Source organism: Palaemon carinicauda, chromosome 7, assembly GCF_036898095.1.
Source record: "Palaemon carinicauda isolate YSFRI2023 chromosome 7, ASM3689809v2, whole genome shotgun sequence".
Taxonomy (NCBI): domain Eukaryota; kingdom Metazoa; phylum Arthropoda; class Malacostraca; order Decapoda; family Palaemonidae; genus Palaemon; species Palaemon carinicauda.
Window position 1 is genome coordinate 160096753 of NC_090731.1, and position 7500 is coordinate 160104252.

Below are 7500 nucleotides of genomic sequence, written 5' to 3' on the forward strand. Positions count from 1 at the left end.
TTTCAATATGTTAATCGTTACAAAACTTGTGTCTAATAAGACTAAAGTGACTATAGTCCATTTCTTTTAGCGATGCATATTTGCACCGACTCGCAGCGGTGCCCTTTTAGCTCGGAAAAGTTTCCGGATCGCTGATTGGTTGGACAAGATAATTCTAACCAATCAGCGATCCGGAAACTTTTCCGAGCTAAAAGGGCACCGCCGCGAGTCGGTGCAAATATGCATCGCTAAAAGAAATGGACTATAGACTGCTATTTTCATGCACACCATAAGAATGTTTGTACATTTTGTATGTGGCGCTTTGCACTGGTTATATATATATGTAGATATATATATAAATATATTTTACATAATTGCCTCACATTGGCAAACCCCTACATCATCAAGTACATGTTGGGAGGATCCATACACAATTAGGGAAGCCACTCATATTTTAAACCCCTTTGCCTAAACTGGACAGGATAGGTAAAGCGTTTAAGATATTGGCTTCTTATTCTTTTTTTTATTTTTCTCAAATCTTTGCATGGGTATGATTTTATTCACTGCAAAAGCGATCCCCAGCTTCTGTTAAAAAGAAATATATGGGTGGATGTGATGTACAGAAATTAAAGGAAAAAGATAAACTTATTTTATGTATGTGTATATACACACACCATATGCATATATTTACATACTTAAAACGGTATAATATATTTGCATAACAGTATACGTACTGAATATCATTCTATATTAAACATTAAAATTTATATATGTATTTCCATTTGTATTTTTATGTACGTTTGAATAATTATATATGTATATGGGCTTTGTGTATAAAGTATACAGATAATGTATGTATGTGTATAAGAGTAATCTTGAATTATAGATTGGGCGTAGCTCTTCACGCATTGATAATCATCTAGAAAACTCTTGTACGTGTATTGCGTAAATGTGGATGAACATTTCTTATAAGTTCTTGTATAAAAATAAACATTACTTTTTTTTTCATCCCTGTGGGATTCGTGCACAATAAGCTTCCTCTGATTGTAAATATGCTCTCATAAAGTAGTTACATGAGCTGCACTGTATTTCATAGTAGAATTGACATGTGTGTACATTTTTTTTCTGCTAAAGGCAGGATTCCTTTGAATTTGATAAAAACCTATATTTTTTAAATAATTGATTTAACTTCTTATATTATTTCAACCGATTTACTTCATCCATATATACATACAACATTCAGTATTATGTCCACAATAGGGGTTAAAAGCATAAAATGTCTTAGACAAAATAACCTTATCAACCATTTACATTGTGGATGCAGAAAGAGTAACTCTTAACTGTGTTGCACCCAGATCAGCTGAATCCAGATTTTTTTTTTATCCACATTATAGAATATATCTTCCTGTGTAACTTTTTTCTACAAGATTTCTTTTCGTTTTTCCAATTCAGTGGAATAGCTTTATAGAATAAATTTGTCTTTCCCTCTTAGTGCTTAGATGAAAGACCACGATTGTGCTTAGGGAAGAAAAACTGCGCAATACATCAAATCTAGAGTCTTTACTTGGTTAGATGTCAGCTGTTGGCAAGAGATATTATAGCTCATATAGCGTAGCTATGTTGCTGTTGTAACTGTTTATCATCTTTCCACAAGTAATGAATGTTGTGGAGACTTGCTTAAATTATTGTAGTCTTTTATTTGCATCTTTTTTTTTTTTTTTTTTTTTTTTTTTTTTTTTTGCTTCAGGAAATAGTTTTTTCATTCATTTTATGTATCGCCACTTCACAACTACATTTATGATGTAATCATTTAAGATGGTGTACTATTGAAGGAACAAGTTACAAAGTGAGTGGTCACACAAACACGCACGCACATATATTTACATATATATATATATATATATTCATGTTTGTATATATGCTTATATGTATATATAGATATATGTATAATGTATATTTATTATGTATTGTATGTTATATGCTATATATGATGTTCTATATATATATATATATATATATATATATATATATATATATATATATATATATATATATATGTATATGTATGTATATATATATGAATGTATATATATATATATATGATGTATATATATATGAATGTATATATATATATATATATATATGATGTATATATATATGATGTATATATATATATGATGTATATATATATATGATGTATATATATATATATATATATATATATATATATATATATATATATATATATATATATATATGATGTATATGTATATATATATAAATGATATACATATATACAAATATACATTTTATATATATATATATATATATATATATATATATATATATATATATATATATATACTGCATATATTGTATTTTACACTGAAGTAAATGAAGGGAATGTTTGATAAACAAAGGATCTTAGAATGAAAGATGAAATGGAAGAGATGCTGTTGAACGCGAATTCAACACTTCTTGCCAGCACTTTTATTTGACCTCTCGTGGTTTGGAACAAAATTATTTAATTCTATACGGTTTGCCTTGTATCATTAGAACTGGAGAGACTTTTCCAGTATTGTGTGCTAGATTTTTATTTGAAGATTATTTCCTTTCATTGTCATTTACATTTTGCTGAGTGTCTAAAGTAGGAGAGCGCCTGAACGGAGTTTTTCAAATCCTGGAACTGAGGCTGTAAGGCAGAAAAGGCTTATGGAAGTTGTTATTGAGGATGAATGAAGAGATTAAGTTGTGAAAGAAAGTAAAACACCAGAAATTTGGATAACAGTTTGAGAGTTTGCATTATGGCGGCGATTATTATTATTATTATTACTAGCCAAGCTACAACCCTAGTTGGAAAAGCAAGATGCTATAAGCCCAAGGGGTCCAATAGGAAAAAGTAGCCCAGTGAGGAAAGGAAATAAGGATATAAATAAATGATGAGAATAAATTAACAATAAATCATTCTTAAAACAGTAACAACGTCAAAACAGATATGTCCTATATAAACTATTAGCAACGTCAAAAACGGATATGTCATATATAAACTATAAAATGACTCATGCCAGCCTGGTCAACATAAAAGCATTTGCTCCAACTATGAACTTTTGAAGTTCTACTGCTTCAAGTACCCGATTAGCAAGATCATTCTACAACTTGGTAACAGCTGGAATAAAACGTCTAGAATACTGCGTAGTATTGAGCCTCATGATGGAGAAGGCCTGGCTATTAGAATTAACTGCCTGCCTAGTATTACGAACAATATAGAATTGTCCAGGGAAATCTGAATATAAAGGATGGTCAGAGTTATGAAAAATCTTATGCAACAAGCATAATGAACTAATTGAACGATGGTGCCAAAGATTAATATCTAGATCAGGAATAAGAAATTTAATAGACCGTAAGTTTCTGTCCAACAAATTAAGATGAGAATCAGCAGCTGAATACCAGACAGGAGAACAATAATCAAAATAAGTAGAATGAAAGAATTAAAACTCTTCTTTAGAATAGATTGATCACCGAAAATCTTAAATGACTTTCTCAAAAAGCCAATTTTTTGTGCAATTGAAGAAGAAACAGACCTAATGTGTTTCTCAAAAGTAAATTTGCTGTCGAGAATCACATAAAATTTTAAAACAGTCGTACAAATTTCAAGAAACATTATCAATACTGAGATTCGGATGTTGAGGAGCCACCGTCCTTGACCTACTTACAATCAAACTTTGAGTATTGTTAAGATTCAACTTCATACCCCATAATATGCACCATGCACTAATTTTAGCTAAATCTCTATTAAGGGATTCACCAACCCCAGATCTACATTCAGGGGATTGAATTGATGCAAAGAGAGTAGCATCATCTGCATATGCAACAAGCTTGTTTTCTAGGCCAAACCACATGTCATGTGTATATAGTATGAAAAGTAATGGGCCAAGAACACTACCCTGTGGAACACCGGATATTTGCTAACCAGGGCCCATAAGGTATGTATGGTTAAGGGAAAGATCCTAAAGAAATGGTGAGGAGAAGGATAATTGTTCTATTACTCAAAACTTCTAGTGATAAAGGCAACTGTGAGAATTATAGAAAAATAGCATACTCTGTTTATTGGGTGAGATTTGGTCATGCTGATTGAACTAAAATGGTTAGTAACAGAGGGATTGGTGTGAAGAGGATGATGCGTGAATTTTAAAGTCAGGAAAATTTGTATAAACGATTGAACTGGTAATGCGTTGATGTGTAGGGTATTGAGAATACAGTATATTGTATAAATGACTGGTTGGTGATGACTGTTGGAAAATTTTGTTGGAATTGAAATGTGTCTTAAGCCTATGTATGGAGAATTGCGTCTAATTTACTGTTGTGTGAAATTGGATCTGAAGTTAGTTTGTGTTATGTGTCCTCTGTTCCACCTTCCTGGTCCGCTGTTCACGGGCGGATTTTTTCCGTACGGAAATATTTACATGAGTTAGGAAGCATGTCTTCCCAAGAGGATTTTGTAGTTTCTATACGCTGCTTCATTAGGACCACACGGGTTAGCAGTGCGCCACTAGTAAATCACTGCCGTTCGGAATATCCTCCGAGCGTGCAGCCTATGAACGGCTTCATTAATTTCTAATCCGCATGGACAAAAAACGCGCTGCCTCAATACGCTGGTATGAAATGAGCCTCTATGTATGGAGTGAAGCGAGACATCAAGGAAAGGATAGTGTTGGGATAATCCGCGCTGACAAAAAAACCGCGCGGACTCGATCCGCTTGTATGAAGTGAGCCCCTATGTATGGAGTGATGCGAGACATCATGGAAAGGATAGTTTTGGGAGAAGAAAATTGACTTTTGAATACCATGTAGAAGGATGATGTTTGCAAATATACTGGGGTGATTGAGTAAATTGAATAAAAGCTGCTGAAGCTGATTTTGACGAGTATTTGCCAGATGACAAAGTTAAGAATAGATGGTAACAAGAGTAAGGTCACAAGAGGTCAAGAAAACTAATACGATGGGGTAATTATGGAGGAATTGAGAGTATGAAGGCACATAAGAGTAAATATGATTGATGATGGAAAAATTAGAGATTTAAAAGGATATGACACGTATACATACATACATACATACATGCATACATATATGTAATATATGTACAGTATGTATATCTATATGTTTATATGTTTATATATATACATACAGTATATATATATATATATATATATATATATATATATATATATATATATATATATATATGTATATATATATATATATGCACATGTATACGTATTATTTATATACATATATATGTATACTGTATATTATATATAATACATATGTATATGTTATGTATATGCACACGATATTTATATAGTGTATATATATATATATATATATATATATATATATATATATATATATATATATAAAATGTATATAAATATATATATATATATATATATATATATATATATATATATATATATATATATATATTTGTATATAAATAAATATACTGTATGGATAATGTCATTTGTGTACATGAGTGTTTGAATGTATACATATGTATTTATAATACAGTCCACAGATACAGAATCATGCGAGCATAACCAGGCTCTAGACATGCAAAAATTTTACCCTCTAACATTGTGGGGTAGATGTAGTCTACATATTCACGTACACATCTCTTTTATATATTAACAAATATAAAGCATCTCTGTTGATAGATGTAAATAGATTGGTCATGAATATTAGCCTGGATATCACTAACACAATCAAGCTGGTTTCTTACCTACAGCAAGCACAGTTAGTCCACTATTTTCATTTAAAAAATGGTCGATATTCACTTTTTTTTATTATACACATTTTTTTTCTCCCATGGGTAAAGTCTTACCTACAGTAAGCCCAGTTGGTCCACTATTCTCATTTTAAAAAAATGGTCGATGTTCACTCTTTTTTTTTATTATTATACACAAACTTTTTTTGTTCCCATGGGTGAAATTACTTACAGTAAGTTCAGTTGGTCCACTATTCTCATTTCAAAAATTCTGGATGCTCAGTTCAGTTGGTCCACTATTCTCATTTCAAAAATTCTGGATGTTCACTTTTTTATTATACACTTTTTTTTTCTCCCATGCGTAAAGTCTTACTTACAGTAAAGACAGTTGGTCCACTATTCTCATTTCAAAAATTCTGGATGTTCACTTTTTTATTATACACTTTTTTTTTCTCCCATGGGTAAAGTCTTACTTACAGTAAAGACAGTTGGTCCACTATTCTCATTTCAAAAATTCTGGATGTTCACTTTTTTATTATACACACACTTTTTTTTTCTCCCATGGGTAAATTCTTACTTACAGTAAGCACAGTTGGTCCACTATTTTCATTTCAAAAATTATCATCTTCACATTTTTTTTATTATACACACTTTTTTTTTTCATCGTGGTTAAAGTCTTACCTACAGGAAGTTCAGTTGGTCCACTATTCCCACTTCAAAAATTCTCGATGTTCACTTTAATATACACATACACTTTTTTGCTCCTATGAGTAAATTGCTATGTCAATTACTCTTCATAATGAGCACCAAAGTCAAGACATCCTCCCAGCATGTTGTATGAACTTGCATTCGCCTTTACGAATATTTCACCTCCAATTTTTATGTAGATATCAAAACAAATCTGTTATATCCTTTTATGAACTTTGCATTTGGCTAGTAAGCCCAAGGTGTAGGAATTCTTAACTGTTTATAGTGTCCTTATCTATTTTTAACTTAGTGACTTATCTACTTATCTATTTATGGAGTATCAGAATTTTTTTTGGTTGTAGACAGATATGTAAATGTATTGACACATTCAATCTTTTATTTAAAGGGGCTTTGTTATTCAGGATGTATATCTAAGTTCATTTTAACAAAGTCAAGCCATTGAAAGAGGAAAAGAATTATTCCTCTTATTCATAAAGTCTTATACTATTTATATAAAAAAAAGGTGAATGTAATGTTGCCACCCTGAAGTTCAATACTGCAATAGATCATTACTAAGGTACAACAGCTGTGTACAGTGGTAACACTGCTTTTTCTCTATATATTCTCTGTTACCACACGTTTTATAAGTTGCAAATAGTCATGATTGATGACCTATTATTATTTTTTTTTGTATGTGCACTGGGGACCGTCTTTTTTTTTACGCCTTCCGTACATCTTGTCTTGTCTGCTCGTCACACCGAGAACTTGCATGGCAAAATGGACGACGGGCAAAATGAACGGAAGGGTTTACTCTCTATTTTGATTTGTATGTCTATGACGGTACAAACCCTCAGCCTCTATGTACTGTGCCTGCATCGTAAGACACCACCATCACCATCACCATATACTGTACACCAACTTTAACTCTTCGCCACGGCACTGGAGACGCTGTAGAAGGATAACCCCCATCACCCACCATAGATTTTTTAGTTTACACTCACGCCTGCTCAGTCTACGGATTATTAAAATCTACATTAGAGATATACCTATATATTCATATGACTCATCAT

The 7500-nt window shown here is 31.6% G+C and overlaps 1 protein-coding gene across 1 annotated transcript in view; it reads left to right on the forward strand.

The window, feature by feature from the left end:
- Window positions 1-7500, forward strand: part of LOC137644624 (serine-rich adhesin for platelets-like) — a 739321-nt gene that overhangs the window by 632213 nt on the left and 99608 nt on the right. The window lies entirely within an intron of this gene.